At 39.2% G+C, this 20,066-nt stretch overlaps 1 pseudogene across 1 annotated transcript; it reads right to left on the bottom strand.

Moving 5' to 3' along the window:
* Positions 1–6,454: 6,454 nt before the first annotated feature.
* LOC308378712 (myosin-7-like) lies at positions 6,455–19,127 on the bottom strand (annotated as a pseudogene). Its single transcript, XR_013969090.1, has 37 exons — positions 19,096–19,127; positions 18,446–18,655; positions 18,071–18,214; positions 17,818–17,974; positions 16,839–16,866; positions 16,636–16,741; positions 16,453–16,545; positions 16,297–16,360; positions 16,111–16,209; positions 15,919–16,022; positions 15,479–15,659; positions 15,242–15,288; positions 14,978–15,127; positions 14,721–14,891; positions 14,192–14,501; positions 13,894–13,967; positions 13,530–13,735; positions 13,325–13,448; positions 13,084–13,220; positions 12,135–12,390; positions 11,737–11,979; positions 11,478–11,654; positions 11,240–11,385; positions 10,656–11,115; positions 10,433–10,559; positions 10,222–10,340; positions 9,906–10,102; positions 9,622–9,805; positions 9,374–9,539; positions 9,156–9,280; positions 8,741–9,049; positions 8,415–8,618; positions 8,038–8,334; positions 7,850–7,954; positions 7,660–7,756; positions 7,441–7,575; positions 6,455–6,475 (listed from the first exon to the last, which is right to left on the bottom strand). The product of XR_013969090.1 is annotated as a myosin-7-like (transcript).
* Positions 19,128–20,066: the final 939 nt, after the last annotated feature.

Below are 20,066 nucleotides of genomic sequence, written 5' to 3'. Positions count from 1 at the left end.
CTGTGAGTAAACAGGGATGCTCAATCTCTATAGATGGCCTGTATCTGAGAAGTATCTCAATTTGATATGCGCAGAGTTTTTATGTGGTTCCCACACTTTGATTGGGCAAGTAGTACACTTTTGCACCTTGGATATTGGAAAATGATGAACAGTCTGGGAGTTACTACGTAGGTATCTGGTTGATACAGTCATCATCGCTGTTTGGAAGAAAATCTAAATAGTATCATATAATTACATGGGGGCTGTAGGTGATACGTAGTGAGTATGGAACTAATATGAGATAATGTGAAATGCTGCTCATATACACATATCGTAACATTTAAAGAGGAATCCTTCATTTTCTGGGGTCTCCCAAAAGTATTTTATGGTGTTTGAAATGTACCATTATGTCCTTGTAAACAATTGTGATGTCAAGTTCTTCTTTCCATCTCAAAGTTTGCCACCTTATCCCTTAACAAAGTGTGGAGGGGCTGGTTCAGGAAAGGCCCAATATCATTTGCTATCCACTAATAGTGATTTGAAAGCTACATTGAATGGCAGGAAGACAACAAGAACTTGTTCAGTAGTTCTTGCATCTTCATTTGGTTGATATGGCTAAGTCAAGTACTTATTGTTAGGTGGCCAGTTAGTTAGCGGTTACATTTACATTTAGTCATTTAGCAGACACTTTTGTCCCAAGCAACATACAAGGTAGAGAACAGTCAAGCTACGAGCAATAGAAACCTGGTGTTATAATAAATACTACTTTACATAAGAAATAGAAAAACGTAATAGAAAATAAAAAGAAGTGCAAGATTGTAACTGCTGTAAGTGCAAGTTAAGCACTAGTCGAAGTGCCAGTTAGTAAGGGAGGTGCTCTCTGAAGAGTTGGGTCTTCAAAAGCATCAATCAGTTCAGTCATACATAGAAGACCTGTAAGGTAACATTCCAATATATTTGATTGTTGTAAGAGTTGGACATCAAATGTGTGTAAAAATGTTTATAAGGTTAACCATTTCATTTTGTCAGTATGATGGCTAGTTATATGGACAAATAAGGGTCTTTTCAATAGCTTCTTGATTCAGATGAGTGACTCTCTGAAAATTAGCTTTGATTGATGTGTTTCAGACAAACAAGATCATAGTTTGACTGCTTTCATTTTCACATGTTTTGTTTGGCATCTACTTTTAGTCCCAACAATGAATAGCCTGAGGCAAAATAAAATAAAAAAATTAAATTTTCAGTCAGAATATCCAGTTGCCTGATTGAAGGAGTGAAGGTAAAAGACAAAATAGAATGTAACAACGCATTTATGTGAAATGTGTTCAAGAAGGTACCAGTATTCTCTCTTGACTTGCATGCAGGCATAGATGACAAGTGAACCCAGGAAAAGCCAAGGTCAGTCAGCTGCCAGCTGGTATTCACACTTCACATTGTCCCATCCTGTCAGTGCAGTATTGTTATTCTACCTTCAGACTTAAGGATAAAGATAGCTCTTTGAAATATGTGCTTGCGGCCTTCCTTTGACTGAGAAGGACAGCTTGTGTAGTTCAGTGAACTTGTTCCAGTTGTGTAGACCCATCATACACTGTTGACTCCTTTGATCAAAGGTCACCTTTTGCCAGTTATGTTAGACTCTTACTTTTAGAAGAGTAACCCAGTAGTGGAAGTAGCATAAATGTGACCTGGTAAGGTATAGACAGCTTAAGAAACAACAGAGGGAAACAACAAGGTCCAAGTACCATTTATGAGTGCTAAGACATCTCTCATTAACATCCCATGACTTCAGCCAAACCTTTATTACTTCATTAATTGTAAATGGCTTAGAGAAAACTGTCATAACATTTGGATGGAGGTTGCAGGATCAGGGTCAGATCAGGATGTTCTTGGTAAATATTTCTTTTTTTAATTTTCTTTAATTGCAAAGTTATTAAGTTTATGGTTATGATTATAATTCTGAAAAAGAACTCAATGACCCTCTACATAAAGAATATAACTGTAATTTTGCTGTTTTAATGAAAATCATTGTCTTGTTATATGCTATATGCTGAGGTACATGAAGGAATGTCATGACAATTAATTCAGAATCAGCAAATTAACTATGAAGTCCACTTAAAGGTTTGGTTGGGAGTTGTATATTTATAAGGTTGATTGTATGGAGACACCTGATTGTCTGCTCAGTCTTGTTTCCTTGCCATTGACCTTGAGAACAAAGATAACCTGTGAAATTCCTGCGGAGTGCCTTTGTCTGATTGACGAACACAGCTTGTGAGGAGCACTGATGTTCTACGTGATTACGTATATGTCAAGGTCATTTCATCTCAGCTGTTAAGTCAAGTCTCCTCCTGCCATAGCACAACAGTATTAACTCCCTCCTTTGCAGTTAATACAGAGCCCACAGTTCTCTTTATGTATTACCCTTGTGTTATCGTCTGAAGTCTGAAGATACTTCAATCGTTTTCCTTAATGGCTTTTGTACAGGATGCTCTTAATCTACAAGGTACTCATAATCTACAAGGTGATTCTGATTTGTCATGTTGTGTAGATGAATGTTTTCTTTAATTGTTCTTACATGAAGGTTTGGATTCCTGTTCAGAGAGGCAAGACATCTCAGACTTCCCAGCAAGCATAATGTTGAAGTGGTGGTTAATTGTTCAAGTGGTAAGTGTTCTTGGACCTACTGAATATTTGTCAGTTATGTGCTTGTACCCCCTCTTCTCTCAAATAATACAGAATGTATTTAGTTAAAGTACCAGAGATCATTGCAGAAAAAAAATTAATACCTATTACTAGAAACAATGTTTTTCTTTTACCTCAGCCCTAACTTGCCAGTTATTGTAGTGCGCTGCAACATGAAGAATAGAATAGTTTGTGCCTGTGGACCTTTAAGGAGGACCTCACTCCTCCAACACCACACCACCTCACCCCATTCCCGCCCTCATGTGGTCAGCAGTTCACACTGTCAGTGAACTCCTCCTTTAAGTGAACAGCGGACAGTCTTCCCTTTTACTTTGACACATGTTGAAGAAATCACTGGGTCTCCTGTACATTAATATCTAAATTTTCCTTTTTATCTGTTATTATGTTACCACTTTCGGATGATATGGATAATGTATGCTGCATTTGCTGAATGAAGACCTTTTTGGATATTAAAGTAGGTAAGCACCCCTTGGTCTTTTTGTTAAATTTCAGTCAACTAGAGTAAATGTATTCCTGTCAAACTTATATTTTGTTGGTGTTATGAATTGTGTTGTAAAATGTGTCATTGTGCCACTCAGGCAGATACATATGCGCATGGTTTAGCTATGCGCATATGTATCTGCAGTATTCAGTCAAATATTATGTCATGTATTTTATCACATGATTATCTGTATTAAATGTGCATCCTGTAGATACATGTATACATGATGTAGATGTACCGTTTCCTCCTATTGGCACCTCTGGTAAAGATGAGTAAATTAGCTTAGTCTCACACTGAAATACTGAGACAAAGCCCAACCCTCAAATCTGGTCAATTTATTCTGAAAATAAAAAAACCTAATCAAGGCATATTTATTTTTTACCAAACTGCATATGCTACAAAGATTGTCATCCCTGCATTTCATAATTTGTACAACTTCCCTTTGCCAATAAAACAGCACAAAGTCTTCTCCTATAACATCTTATAAGGTTGAAAAAATACAGAGCAGGGAAGTTGAGACCATTTCACTTTTTGAATCTCTCGGCTCGTCTAAGGTCGTAGCGAGGACCTCTTGTGGACTCTCCTCTTTAGCTCACCCGGCAGGTTTTCTATGGGGTTTATGTCAGGGGGCTGAGATGGCCATAGCTGAAGGTTGATTTTGTGTTCAGTAAACCATTTTTGTGTAAATCTAGACTTTATGTGTAAATCTTGTTCAAGTCTTTTATTGTCAGATGCACAGAACAACACAGAGTCAGACTGGACACTGAAATTCTCATGCCAGGACACCCGCACAACCACCTAACATAACATAACATATTAATACTCTAAACATATACTAAACATAAAATAAACATATAATAATAAACCTATACCAACACTGAAAACACGGAACTTGCTGGAGAGGAATTGAGTGGGCTAAGAGAGCACTTAACTTGTCTTCCAGGAAGCGTAATCCAGAGAATGCTAGATTTAGTTGAAGCTGGTCGTCTCGGGCAGTAACTTATCATGTAGCGACTAGACCAGACACCGGGGTGAGGGAAGTGAGGAGTATATGTAGGGACGTGCCAGGTTTGTGTGATGTGTGATTTGGAGAAGTGAAATGAAGTGCAGCTGGGAGAGTGGACATGACTGATGAGTTGGATGAAATGCAGCTGTGAGAGTGTGCTGTAGGGGCCGTGGCGGGAGCGGATGTCAGCACAGACATGAATACTATGTGTTCCTAAACCCTCTTCAATTACATTGAGTTTATAAGAATTTCTAAGTTTCTTGTGGAACATGTGATTTGTTTAAAAAAAAATCTTTAGTGGATTTTTATAATCTTTTCTAGTTTTATTATAAGAGATTGTAATGTAAACATGTCTTGTAACAACACTGTGGTGATGTTTTCACATGATACCACAGTCCTTTTATTGACCCGTCAACAATAGTCATTTATTGCGTAACTGTCAAACTAATATTTTTTAAACAGTACCATGCTCTTTATGATTGCAAACAAAAGTATTTTACCATTGGTGAGATGTCAGTAGAAGTGTGAGCTGTAAATTGTGAATGGGTGTGTGCCACTCAACATGGTTGAGCAATAGTCTGTAATTCAGTAAAATATTACATATATGTCTGTAGTCAGACCATCATTACAATTTTTGGACATTTATGGTCTCACGATCGTGGCAGCCATTGCCACAATTTGGGAGCATCTGGTGGCCAAAAGGACTTAGTGTTTTCTGTGTTAACATGTGTCTTTGTTTTCTTTGTTTGCCTCACCTGTTTCCTGTTATGTTCACTCACCTGATTCCCATTGCTTGGTCTCACCTGTTTCCCGTTATGTGCCCTCACCTGTTTCCCATTTTGTGCCCTCCTGTAACTAATTGTGTGCCCTCACCTTTAAATACCTGTCTAGTTTCCCTGCCCTTTGTCAGGTCGTTAGTTTGTCTTTGTGTGTTACACTTTTGCCACGAGGCATGCAGCCCTCTCCTGCACTCTCAAATGCCTCTAGCGCCTCTAGCGCTAGCACATTTTGTTGGTGCCTTTCCCAGGTTTTTTTAAGCCTTTTTGTTTGTTTCCTTGGTTTTTGAAGTATCTCTTGTGTTTTTGGATTTTTGCCGTTTAAAGTATCTTTTGTGTTTTTTTGGAACTTCTGTGTGGAATAAAAACCAACTCTCAACAACATCCTGCCATTGGGTCTTCTCTCTAGCCCACTGGGTTAAGCACTGGTTCCCCAAACTCAGCATCTCGGGTTCAATCCCTGAGCCAACCCTGACATATGGACATTTTATCACATGATTATCTGTATTAGATGTGTATTCTGTAGAACATAGTCTTTACATTTATACTTTGGCAACTCTTCACAGCCTTTGAAGCACCCACCCTCCTGTTTTGAAGACCAGTCCAAATTCCTCCCCCATGTCTCCAGGTCTGTGCCTTACTGTGGATTTTTCTAAATTTGTATCCTCTGTTTAAAGTGATGCACTCTTCTCACTAAATGATTTAAGCTTTTTTGTAATGTTTTCACTGTGGGGGGATGTTCACGTGATGAAGATGAGGTTAAGTCCATTTAAATTGATCAGGTGAACTAAAAGACATCTCTTTTGTCTACTGTCTTGCCTTTTTCTGTATCAGTCACAGGATATTTCCCCTGTAGTCCTAGTGGAGATGCATTGTTTTACAGTAGAAGGTGATTCATTTAGTAGATACACAGAAGCTATTATGGACACAGTGTTTTACATAGTTCAGTGTTTCTCAACCTCTAGCATTACCTTTCTGGATATGTAAAGAAGTGAGGTACTTCAGTGCAATGTTTTAAAGAACTTAGTTTTAAGGTAATCTTTTCCACGCGCAGTGTGACCAAAGACCATTATAAGTTATGTTGAAAGTAACGATTCTTCTGTGATTTTAAGAGATTTTCGGCACCCTAACAATATATTCCCACACACATATGCAACTGACTGGCCTACATCAACATTCTGGTCACAGTTCTGTTAATAGTAACATGTACAGTACATAATGCATTTTTACATTTTTCAAAAGCAAGCTTTTGGATACATATTTCTATTGTGCCAATTGAGCTCATTATCTGCTCGCTTCTATAGTGAATTTTACTTGCTTTGAAGCAAAAATTTATTATTTGATGGTTTTTCATCAATAACTAATCAGGTGCTAGCATACACTAAAATAAGACAACCAGAATGATATTTTCGACACGCTTTTTATTCAATATACTGTAATACAGCACAGCTGAAAGGACAACTGAATCACTGTAAGGCAGACATGCTCTTAGCAAAGGTCCAAGTCAGAGCTTCACTCTTCATCATGACCTTTCTGCAAGGGAAAGAAAATATAAATATTATCTATTTTAATCAAAGTAATTTACTGTTCAACAAATATGTATCTTGATATTGGCCGAGGGGTCATTATTGATTAATTCATGATTTTTTTTTTGCCATCTCTAACCTCAAGTAATTTTAAGGACTTTAATATCCTATACATTTACAATTTAAAATGTCAGTTTATACAGAAATAAATCACAGCTAAAAGGATAACCTTTCTAAATCACTGTAAGGCAGACATGCTCTTAGGAAAGGTCCAAGTCAGAGCTTCACTCTTGATCCAGACCTTTCTGCAAGGGAAACAAAATAAATGTATAATCAGTTTTAATCAAACAGGTAATTTACTGTTCAACAAATATGTATCTTGATCAGGTAAACAGGTTATCAAGGTGCTGCCCACTAGTTTTGGTTGTGATTGGCTAAAAATCTGCTAGTAGAGCTGCATAGTTCTGTGAATTTTCTGTCAGATAAAAGGTTATGCCTCAGGTTAGAGTGGGAGTTTTAGCATTATTGGCCGAGGGGGTTATCATTGATTAATGAATGATTTGTTTGCCAGCTCTAACATCAAACTGGCTTATTTAAGTAGTCTTAAGGATGTTCAATGTCGTATAAATAATGAGATTTCAGGACTGATTTTACAGTTTATATAGAAATACATCTCATGATCACATGATTTTAAAGTGGACAAGCTGGTGTCGTAAAAACCTAATTTGGGTTTTGTAGACTTTGATGGCTTTACTTTGCTTGCATGCTGTTGGCCATGATCACTTGAAATTTAAATGCAAACTCAAAAAAGATAGACTCTGTAGTTCTAGGTGGTGTGAATTGCTTGGCCGTCCTAGTATTACCCATAGACCCATCTGATTAGAAAGTAGATTCTTGCCTTGCAATATCAATGGATTTTTTCAATGAAAAACATTGATAGTGGATTTTATAGATTTGAGTGTGTGAATTTACCTTGCCACCTGCATCACGGCTCTTGGTTTTCATCTTGTTGACCTGAGACTCAGCAATATCAGCTCTCTCCTCAGCTTCATCCAGCTCATGCTGTATCTTGCGGAACTTGCCCAAGCTGCCATTGGCCAGCTCCTCCTGAAAAACATAATTAGTCACGGAATTACGTAAAAGATCTCTCTATGTTTGAATGAAATTAGTGGTGAATTATGGGAAACTTACAGCCTCCTCTGCTGTTCTCTTGTAGGACCTTGACCTTCATCTGCAGTTTGTCCACTAGATCCTGGAGACGATGCAGATTCTTCTTTTCTTCTTCAGTCTGTAAAGGAAGAGGTAAGTACACGTTGTATTACTGTTTATCTATGTGATGTGAGGGAGAGAAACACCAAGACATTTATGAAATTAAACTTACCTGGTAGGTGAGCTCCTTGATGCGTCTCTCATATTTGCGTATCCCCTTGACAGAATCACTGGCCTTCCGTTGTTCAATCTCAACCTCATTTTCAAGCTCCCTCACCTATGTAGACACGAAACTATATTTTTAAAAGATAACCTTACTTAACAAGGCATAAACTCAAATTATTCAAATATAGCTCTCACCCTGGACTCTAGCTTCTAGATCTGTTTCTTGCCGCCCTTCATGGCAATTTGCTCAGCTTCATCCAGACGGTGCTGCAGGTCCTTGATGGTCTGCTCCATGTTCTTCTTCATGCGCTCCATGTGGGCACTGGTGTCCTGCTCCTTCTTCAGCTCCTCTGCCATCATGGCAGCATCAGTGATGGCCTTTTTGGCTTTTTCCTCAGCATTCCTGCATTCCTGCACAGCCTCCTCCACTTCAGTCTGCAGCTGGGATGTATCACCCTCTAGCTTCTTTTTCTGGCTCAGCAAGCTGGTGTTCTATGTTGGAAGACAAATATGTTCTTGATAGTCTGTGTTTAAATTATGAATTAGTCATAGCAACAAGTTTAGGAATTTACCTGAGCGTGCAGAAGCTGCACCCTCTCGCTGACATCCAGCAACTCCTGTTCAGCCAGTTTCCGGCCTCTCTCAGTCTGCTCCACCAGGGACCTCAACTCATCCAGTTCAGCCTGCATCAGATTGTTGCGTCTCTCCACAATTGCAGTGTTCTCTTTGAGATCATCGTTAGCATGGACAGCTTCATCCAGATGAAGCTGAGAGTCCTATGATGGAAACATTTGAGAAATCGTAAATGTACATGGACATATTTGCATCTACAGTTATGACTGACATTATATACTGCCTTGTAACCTTGATTAATTGAACTCATGTACTGCTTTTTAACCTTCAGATGCGCGTGGAGACCCTTGAGCTGCTTCTGGGCCTCAGATGCCTGCCTATTGGCCTGGCTGAGCTGGATCTCCATCTCATTGAGGTCTCCCTCCATCTTCTTCTTCAGCCTCAAAGCCTCATTCCTGCTGCGAGTCTCAGACTCCAGGGAGCTCTGCAGGGTATCCACCACTCTCTGCTGGTTCCTCTTGGCCTGCTCCATCTCCTCATCCTTCTCAGTAAGTTTACGTTCAATGTCAGCTTTGACCTGGTTGAACTCCAGCTGAGCTCTAAGGATCTTACCCTCCTCACGCTCTAGAGTACCCTGTTTAAATATATAAGCACATTATTATGTACACATTGAACATTCCTTAGCCATTTAAAGAAACAGTCCCAGTATTACTGACCATTTGTTTTTATTTTGAACATACCTCTGCTTCCTCTAAAGCTGTTTGAATCTCTGACTTTTCTTGCTCAAGTTGCTTTCTGACCTTTTCAAGTTCATGAATGCTCTTGCCAGTCTCACCAAGTTGCTCAGTGAGATCAGATATTTCCTCTATGGGGTAAACAAAACTGTGTTCAAATACAAAAATATGTTCAAATTCTTCCCCGTTCATGCACATGGCTGTAATTTCATGCCTTTACAGACCTTGGAGGTTTTTGTTCTCCCTTTTCATGGTCTCCAGGTGATCCAGAGATTCCTCATAAGAGTTCTTGAGTTTGAAGAGCTCAGTGCCAAGAGATATAGCCTCTTTCTGGGAGCTCTCCAGCTCAGTCTGAGCCTCCTCATACTTCTGCTTCCACTCCGCTAGGACCTGATCAAATTGAAATATGGAACAGGATTTTTTCCCCAGCGATATTACATGTGTTGGAAGCCAGGAGAAATGGGTTTGTTACCTTGTCAAAGTTTCTTTGCTTCTTGTCCAGGGCAGCAGCAGCAGCATTTGATCTCTCCACATCTACCATGAGATCTTCAATCTCATTCTGCAGTCTATGCTTAGTTTTCTCCAGGGAGGAGCATTTAGCATTAACAGCCTCCACAGCTTCCTCTGCATCTTGCAGACGCTGAGCCAGCTTTTTCCTGAGTAACAATACATTGAAAGTGTGCATTATGATGGCACGAGCTATGTTTAGTCTTTTGTTTTAAACAGTTCATACAGCGTCAAGTTAGTGGGCCTTACTTTGCATCTTCCAGCTCCTCAGTCCTCTGGACAGCATCAGTCTCGTACTTGGTTCTCCACTGAGCCACCTCAGAGTTTGCTTTGGAGAGACTGCGCTGCAGCTCAGCCTTGGCTTCCTGCTCCTCCTCAAACTGTTCCCTCAGGAGGTCACCATCATGGCGAGCAGACTGCACTGCATGGGCTAGCACATTCTTAGCCTGGGAAAAATGTATCATAGAAGTAGGCAATAATTTAACATTACATTTTTTCAACAGTAGAACAGTAACAGTATGTTCATCTTTCATGTCATTCATGTTATAGTATGTTTTCTAAACACCTTGATTTCTTCCTCAAGTTGTCTTTTAAGGTCTTCAACCTGTTGAGTGTAGGATTGTTTGCCTCTAGTTAGCTGAGAGACAAGAGAATCCTTTTCTTCTAGTTGCCGGGAAAGCTCCCCTGTTTGATTGAGATATGATGGTTAGTCATGATAGCTTGTTATGAGAGTGTTAATGTTTTAAACATGTTATGTAAGTGTAACTGTTATATACCATTTTCAGTTTGAAGCTTAGCTTTCTGCATAGAAAAATCATTGATGCCGCGCTGGGCTTCTTCATACTTTGTCCTATATTCACTCATCTGATCCTCCAAGGTCCTGCACATTTTCTCCAAGTTTCCCTGAGAAAAGAATATTGTTCATAAAATAGAAAGATCAAAGACATCTGGAGTCTTGATATGTTAACAGTTTTGTTCATGAAAGTTTTCATACTTTACCTTGGCTTTTGAAACCTGCTCCATGTTGGAGGCAACATCATCCAGCTCCAGACGGAGTTCACTCTTCTCCTTCTCTAGTTTTTGTTTCACTCTCTGAAGGTTGTCAATCTGCTCGCCGAGGTCAGCTACACTGTCTGCCTGCTTCTTCCTCAGTGTGGCAGCGGTGGCCTCATGCTGCAGAGTAGACTCTTCAAGGTCTCTGCGCAACTTCTGGAACTCAGCCTCCCTCTTCTTGTTCATCTCAATCTCAATCTGTTCATCTCCTCTTCTAGCTCCTCAATTCGGGCCTTTTGTCAAGGAAACATGAATGTGTTCAAATGAAGTTTCCTATTGTATACTCAGTTTTTTTACTAATTGTTCCCTCTGCACCTGAAGTTCCTTCAGTTTCTTTTGGGGCTGTGCTCCCATAGCTTGCTCATCTTCAATCTTGCTGGTAAGCTGGCTCATATCAAAGTCTTTCCTGTGGTAGAAAAAAAACAAACACATTTCATCGTCTTTAAAGTAGAATAGAATAGTTTTTTGGAATATTCATGAATACAATGATTGGTTTTGGTTTTGTCTCATGTGTGATCCAGAAAACATACTTTTTCATCCTTTCCTCTAGCTGCTGTTTATCATTCTCTAGGTCCATCACATTTTCCTGGGTCAACTTTAAGTCACCCTCAAGCTTCCTCTTAGCTCTTTCCAGATCCATCCTTAGCTTCTTTTCCTGTTCCAGGGAGCCCTCAAGCTGAAAAAGAGTAGAAAAGGAATATTTTTTGCATTTTTCAGACACAAGCGAAATACACAAAGATTTGAATAAGGTGATAACTGGATACACACATCATCAACTTGCTGCTCCAGCTTGGCTTTGGCCTTAGTCAGAGTGTTGACTTTGTCCTCCTCACTCTGAAGGTCATCCAGCGTTTGCTGATGAGCCTCCTGTGGAGCTTTCTTCTCCTTGGTCAGCCTGGCAATGATTTCATCAAGAGCTGCCATCTCCTCAGTCAGGTTTTTAACCTAAATGAATAGAAAGAATGAAAACATTTAAGCAAAGGGAGTTCCCTTACCATCACCTTGCACCTATTTCACATGCACTGACCTTATTCTCAGTGGCATGTTTCTCTTTCTCCACTTTAGCCAGTGTAAGCTCCAGATCATCAATGTCCTTCTTGAGCTCAGAGCACTCATCCTCCAACTTCCTCTTCTTAGCAGTCAGCTCTGCATTCATCTCTTCCTCATCTTCCAGTCTCTCAGTCAGCTCTTTGCTTTTGGCCTCAAGCTGGATCTTGCTCTTGATCAGACCCTCACAACGTTCCTCAGCATCACCAAGAGCATCTTGTTCCTGTGAAGAGTAATTCATTGCTCTAGGTGAAAATGGCCTTGGCAGCTTAATGCTCATTTTACAAATATTTCGACTCTCTACATATATATTTCAAACAAATTGATAATTTAATGCAATTGTTATAAATACTGAAAGTGAAAATAAGCTTTACTCACAGTTTGAACTGAAAGTTGCAGGTCATTCTTCTCTTGGAGAATAGAAACCATTTTTTCCTCCAGCTCTTTTCTACGAGTCTCAGATTTAGCATAGGCCTCCTTCAGTTTCAGGAATTCTTCCTTCATGTTGGCCATCTCTTTCTCAGACTCAGCTGATTTCAACAGGGGCTTGATCTTGAAGTACATCTTCATCCAGGGCCAATTCTTGACACCCATGAATGCACGGACATTCCACTGAATCACGAGCAGGGCATCCCTTAAAATTTGGAAGGGAAAGAAAGTCATGTCATGTGTGCAAAGAACAGGAATTTGTTGAAGAATATGGTTGATGTGAGTTAGTGCCGGTGATGAGGCGTGCGCTTTAGGACGTATTTCAAAGACAGATTACGTCATCATTTATAACGGAAAACGCTACACAACCCACTATCTTCTAGGAGTTGGTGTTAGCGAGTTATGAGTCCTCTTGACTTCTTCTTAGTTCTCCCAGGGTTAGGTGCTATCAGTGCTAACAAGTGTCATTGTGAATTATTCTTAAAAAGTCACAAAGAATAGATTGATATGGCCATTATTTTGGGGAAATTCTCCTTTACCGAAAAATTAAGAGCTTTTTTTAGCTTTAAGGTGCTTTGTGAAGATGGACCCAGGTCATTATGTGGTCATTTCCTTTTGTTTGACCCTTTAACACACCGTTTGGTTACAGCTAACTGATACAGTATGATCTTTGAACATTTATTCCTATTTGAGCCATCAGTTAGGCAGTATTTGTTTTAAATCAACCATAATACATTTCAAGAACCATGAACCATGGTTTTTGTCCCGAATATCATGTATAGACGTAAACATGCTATAATATATAAAAACAAAACATATGTAGAAAAACAAATGCATTTTATGATATTTTCCAGAAGTGGTAGTTTGACCCTCCCATTTAATTAATAAACCAATTTACCTGCGTGCGACAATCTTCTGGAATTCAACTCTTGCTAGTTTACTGCGACCATTTGCTTGGATGCCAGTCATGATGACAGTGAGACGGTCGTCTCTCATCTCCTCAAGGCCACCTAGGAGACTGGCTTTGAAGAACACCTTAAAATCAACAGTTTTGGGCGTTTAGAGTTTCATTAGGCTTAACAAAAAATGCTGATTTAATATTGAAGGTGTTTATATAGGAACATTATACAATGAAACACCTTAGTGTGTCCAAATCTGTACTGGTCATGGTCAATATCTAGAGATCCAAGAAGTTTCTCTGCTCCTTTCTTGCCGTCAATGAACTGTCCCTCAGGGATAGCAGCAGGATTGAGGATACGGTATCTGAAAAATAGTTAAATGCTCTGTTTGATATGTCCTCTTAGTGTTATCATATAGTCAGGACAAAACATTTAAAGATTTTACCTCTGTTTGAAGTCTGGATACTGGATCCTGTTGGGGAAGCCCTTTCTGCAGATCCTGATGCCTTCCAGCACACTGTTACAGCGCAGCTGGTGCATGACCAAAGGATTCTCCATGGCCCCAGGAGTCTTGGTCTCATTGGGGATGATGCAGCGCACAAAGTGGGGGTGAGTCGACCTCAAGTTGGTCATCAGCTTGTTCAGGTTCTCCTGTTGTAAAATATTTTGTATTTACTTAACGAGGGTTCAGAACAGCATGAGTGTCTTTCACATGTTAAGAACTATGATAATAAAACAGTAATCACTGACCCTGTGTACAATGCATAATGAACTGAAACATCATACATGAACTAGTAAGTCATACTGACCCTATGGAGAGCGGACACAGTCTGGAAGGAACCACCTTTCTTCTTCTTACCAGCTTCCTTGCTCTTTGCAGCATCTGCAGCAAAAGTATAAATGTCCATAATTTAAGACAGACTCCAGCTTGGGGTTGATGTTAAATTAGATTCATGATGACCCTTATTTATATGTGGACTAAAATTATTCAAATTTTGGATGGAAAAAACTAAAAAACCCAGATTTGATCTTTTGCCAATGTTCTCTCTTTTTCTCATATTTGCTAAAAAAGAAGGTGCTGTTTTATGTAATGGATAAAAAGCTTACCATCATCAGCCCCAGCATATCCAACAAAGAGTTGTCCCAACATCTTCATTGATGACTTTTGATACAGTCCCACAACTGTATCATTGAGGGGGTCCTTGTTTTTCGTCAGCCAGTTGCAAATGTTATAATCAACAGTTCCAGCATAGTGAACCAGGGAGAAATGGGACTCTGGTCTCCCCTTGATTGGCCTGGGCTTCTGGAAGCAGGCATTCTTGCCCAAGTGGTTGTCATAAAGCTTGGCTTTAAATGTAGCATCACTGGCCTTGGGGAACATGCACTCCTCTTCAAGGATGGACATGATCCCCATGGGCTGTAGTATAAACAGACATAAGAAATATCAGATCATTGTCAATTTAGATCTAAAATCACATTCATGCTCCTTAGTAGCACATTTTAAGTTAATTTCTGAAACAACTATGTTATTTTACAGCTCTAGGGAAGGAACTGGAACTAGATCTTAAAATGTTTTAGAAATGATATTTTAACAATAAAAGTTATAATTATACATATAAACTATAGATTTACACACCTTTTCGATGAGTTCAATGCACGCCGCCAAGTCCATGCCAAAGTCAATGAAAACCCACACAATGCCCTCCTTCTTGTACTCCTCTTGCTCCAGCACAAACATGTGGTGGTTGAAGAACTGCTGCAGCTTCTCATTAGTGAAGTTGATGCATAGTTGCTCAAAGGTATTTAACTATAAAGAAGATAGACATGTTGTTGGCCTTTTATAGCATCAGGTTTCTTTTTGAACTAGATGTCTGTTTTGTTTTACAAACTCACATCAAAGATCTCAAATCCAGCAATATCCAGCACACCAATGAAGTACTGGCGAGCTTGTTTAGTGTCCAATTGGCTGTTGATTCTCACTACCATCCAGTTAAACATCTTCTCATATATTGCCTTGGATAGGGCTCCAATGGCATAGTACACCTTCAAAATGCAAGGTTAATAATGCAAACAAAATGAATGCATATATTCAATATACCTTAACCTAATACTTAATTGAGAAAGGGACAAAGTTCTGACAACTTGCATCTCTCCTACCTGTTGGACATTTTGTCCCTTGGTGACCCACTCATTTCCTACTTTGACTCTTGTCAAAACATATATTCATATACATTATATGAATACAATTTTGTGACCATGATTTTAAAGGGAAGCTATCGCTCTAAACCTTCAATAGGAGTAGTTATATCATGATGTTTAGTAGCTCAAAAACAATCTTTGTCACAACCTTGGTTATTATTAAGTGTGGTCAGGTTAAATTGACTGTCAAGATACAGTGGTGCTTTTCATCATAATGAAGCAGTTTGGATAACATACCCTCAGTGCCATCAGCCTCTGCCTGCTCCTCTCTCTGCTTCTGCTTGAACTTCAAGTTGCCATAGTGCATGATGGCACCAGTCAGCTTGTAAATGCTAATCTTCTCTTCTGCAGTGAAGCCCAGCACATCAAAAGCTTCCTGTAGCGGAAATAATAGAGTAAGTGGTGAAATTACCTTCACAAGCTGTGTATATAACTATATGTAACCCAACATCACACAGCGTCTTGGGGTATCTAGAAAAGTATTATTATTATTATTAACATAGTAATACTTCAAAAGGACAGGGACATTGCAGGGCTCCTACAGATGAGAACAGATCAGAACCAAATAGAACAATTATCCAATGTGTTACTATCAAGCAGAAGACTAACTTAAAGACAACAGCAGCTTTAGTCACATCAGTAGCTATCAGTTCATCACCATCATCAATGGATGCTACTGTGGTCTGTCCTTGGGAGATGAAAGCATAGTCGTAGGGGTTGGTTGTGATGAGCAGCATGTCTAAAATGGAAGAATATGGTTCTCATCAGTTTCTTCCTCAGTAAGTGACATGTGATGTCATGCTATGTTAAAGTGTGAGGATTCTAACCCGGCAGTTCTGGTTTCCTCATAGAGAGGATCTGGTAGAAGATGTGATAATCTCTCTCAGCCTTTAGCTGGAAAGTTATCCGAGACTTCTCCAGGAGATCTGCCAAATGATGAGGAAATAAATGTTTTTCAGCATTTCAGGATTAATAGATTTTGATTTGATGTAATTGAACTGAAGTTCACTCACATGTCTCAATGTCAGCAGAGGCCAGTTTGCCAGTTGCATGAAAATGGATTCTGATGAATTTACCCTGACAAAAACGAGGAAATCAATTATGTTGCATTCATAATGCATTGTTGTGCATTGCTTGAGTGATGTTCGTCAATCCAAAATTATACTTACAAATCTAGAGGAGTTGTCGTTTCTGATGGTCTTTGCATTACCAAAGGCCTCCAGAGCAGGGTTACACTGGATGATTTGATCTTCCAGGTTTCCCTGAAGAGAAACACCTATCAGTGTCACTGCCATTAAGATTATGGGGGATTTGCATTAAACACAGAAGAGGCGCTGTCTCAATTCAACAACCTTTTTGTCATTCGGATCCTTCTTGCCTCCACCTACAGCAGCAATGCTGGCAAAGTACTGAATGACTCTCTTGGTGTTCACAGTCTTCCCAGCACCAGATTCTCCACTTAGAAAGAATAGCAAGGAATGTATTTTTTTGTTGTTATTATTTTGTACCAGCACTTTATACAGAAATAGAAACAGCATTACTATAGTGTACTTACGTGATCAGGCAGGACTGATTCTCCCTGTCTAAACAAACAAAACAAACAAATTAGTTTCATTTTTTTTGAACGTTTTTTTTTATATATCTATTATATTTACATGTAGTTATTATACCAAAGATATGAAATATCCTTCTTTTTTTTTTACTGATCAGTGGCGGTTCTACGCCCCAGGTGAGACCCCCTCCTACCATCAGTTAATTTAACTAATCTGGAGAGGCACTGAGATGTAGACCTATGTTTATTTGTTTATTAACTAGCATTACCCTATCCCTGACAGGGCAGTGAACAATCTTGAACAATCAAAATGGAGTTTAATAATGGATTAACAATCGATATTCTCAGTTTAATAATGGATTAACATGACAACATGAACGTTTGCAGATAACACACGCAGTCCGATAATTAACACCGAACTGTCTTATGATAGATAATAGAAAACCGCTTCGCACTTTTCTTTTAAAGTGGCATTATGTAGTAATTGTACTTCAGGGTTAGGTTTAGGGTTAGGATAAGCAGTTTTACCTTCAAATAATAGCTTTAAAAAAAATGGGGCGCTACAAAAACTTTTAATATGAAGAAACGCCTCCTTGCCATTGCCATATCAGGGTCCGTAGGCATATTACTGCCTTCTGTAGGTTTGCCTGAAGCCGCCCCATTTCAACTGTCTGCCGAAGTAGTAAGTAGCTTATTTGCCGTCTTGCTTTGTCTTGTGTTACACTTGCTTGATGTTTGACTCTGTTAGGACAGTTGTTAACTAACTTGTTTGTCATAGTGCCAAAGTAAGCACATTTCAAGAGGTTTCGCTAGTTTTAGCCACTAGCATCTGGTTAGCGATTAGCAATTGCTCTGTTATGATTCTTTAAGTGCTTGTGCCGCCCCAGGCAGCTGCCCGGTTCGCCCGTGCCCAAAACCACCACTGTAACCGATGTTTGTATACAACACTCAGGTTTGATTTGAATATATAAAGACCTTTTACCTGACAGCATGTACTGGTAGGCATTGTCAGAGATGGAGAAGATGTGAGGAGGAGCTTCAGTCCTCTTCTTGCCTCTGTAAGCCTCAACAACTTCCTGGTCGTACACTGGCAGCCACTTGTAGGGATTGACAGTGACACAGAACAACCCAGAGTAGGTCTGTAGAAAGAGACATAAGATTGATCATAATTAGTTTGAACTTTTCTTACATCTCCTGAGAACCTCCTGAGAAGACACATTTGTCATTGTACTCACGTAGATCATCCAGGCTGCATAACGCTCTTTGAGGTTAAACAGCACAGCAGGTTCGTGCAGGAAGGTTAACATCGCCATGTCCTCAATTTTGTCATACTTTGGTGGATTCTGGGGGTGGCAGTCTACATCTTTCACAGTGACAGTCTTTGAGAAGGATTGAATATGTCAGTCATACAATTCTTTGTAGTCAGGACATTATTCATCAGAGGTCAAAAGTTGTGTGTTTTTCACAGGCCTGCAATCATGGAAATCTAAATATAATGATCAATAAAGATGCATTTTGTAGTCTTTCATTCATAAAATGACAATGAATGTGTCTAAATAATCTCAAAACAAATAAAATGTGAAAAAATCAAGTGAAACAGATTTGTTTACCTTCTCATACTCAGTATCAACGGTGACTTTGTCCCCGTCTCTGCTGACAATCATTCCCTTCACAAATTCAACCTCAGGATCCGTCACGAAGCATGCCTTCTTAATGTCAAAGGGGCGAGTCTGGGCCTCCAGACGCTCCATATCTGATTTTCTCAGAAACGAAGCCGCCTTCCCAAACTCTGCCATCAACGCGTCTCCCATGGTTTAGTCCTTGATAATGTTCATTAGATAGATTGGATTGTCAGAATATACAAATCCCATCATAGACAAGTAAGAACAACTATTTTAGAAAAAATATCTCCAGCCTGCCAACTGGATACTGGACAGCATGACTTTTGTTAAAGTGTGTATATATGACCAACCGCAACTAATCATTAGTCAGACAGTTCACTGTAAAACGGCATAATTCAAGAGTTAAGTTAAGTTGATGGAGATAGGACAAGCACAGTTCAAGTCAGATCAACCACAGCAAGACACACAGAATATCTGATAAATGATTCATAATGTAGTTAAATATACTTTAATATCACAGTTAAATTACACATCCAGTATAGATAATGAGCTCATAGTTTAAGTAAGCTTAATGTCATGCTGAGTATACTGTTTTACGAGTGCAGTACAGACACAAGTTTCAAAATCAGCTACAGTACCTTTGATGTTCACTCTCCTAATGATTAACCTGAAATGAAGAAGAAAATAAAGAGATTACCTATCAAGCCCTTAAATGTGAATATTAATTATTAGCATTTGAGTGATCAAAGAGTCACAATGAACTGTTGTGTTAACTTTAAATGTTAATGTTTTAGGTAAATTATCATTTGATTTCTCTGGTTGTCTTACCTGTAGGTAATGGGATGAAAACCTGTAGTGTGAGCAGCCCCAACTTTCTGTTATATATACAACAAGTGGCCCTCATATAAGGGCTGTGGCAGAAATAGACAGCTGTTGCACCCCAGTTAGGTTTGAATGGAAAGGTGGGGGCAATTGGGTCATTCAGTACTGTTAAAGGTAAAGTAAATCATTGTTTTTGCCAAGAAATAAACTGCTTCTTTATACAGTAATAATGATTTAGAAGGAACAATGAAAAGGTCATATATCGTTATATTTCTTGGTACCTTAAGTACCTCTTTAGTATTTGTTTGACAGGTTTTGTAGAATTTTCAGTGTCTGTTTGGTGAGGGTGATGGGGAACAACATCAGTGGGAAAGGACATCCATAATTATTCTGTCAACTCTCCTATCCATAAAAGGAAAAAGTTACACCGAGCTGTCCTTACTTCATCTGTTGCCAATTGATTAAATATAGGACCTGAGATGACACCTATGGTTCACAAGAAATCTGACTGAAGAATTGCCCATATTTGTATGTAAGATTGATCAGTCTTCTTTAGGGAAGTTGGTACACAAAGCTATATGATTTTGCTGCTGAGAATGTTATGAAGTTCTGTGGTATCTGCATTAAACAATATTGTAAGTTTTTGTGTCTTTGTAAAGCATCTCTGCCCTTAAAGATGCACATTGTATGTCTGCAAGTGATCTATATGGCATATTGCTCCTTCTGAAATTCTTCAGGTGTTGTTTATGAGTGTTCTCTGGTAGACACAGTTGCTAACGTGTGTCCT

The sequence above is a fragment of the Sprattus sprattus genome (genome assembly GCF_963457725.1).
Source record: "Sprattus sprattus genome assembly, chromosome: 17".
Lineage (NCBI taxonomy): Eukaryota > Metazoa > Chordata > Actinopteri > Clupeiformes > Clupeidae > Sprattus > Sprattus sprattus.
The sequence above is the reverse complement of the archived record's forward strand: the minus strand, read 5'-3'. Positions and strand labels throughout refer to the sequence as shown.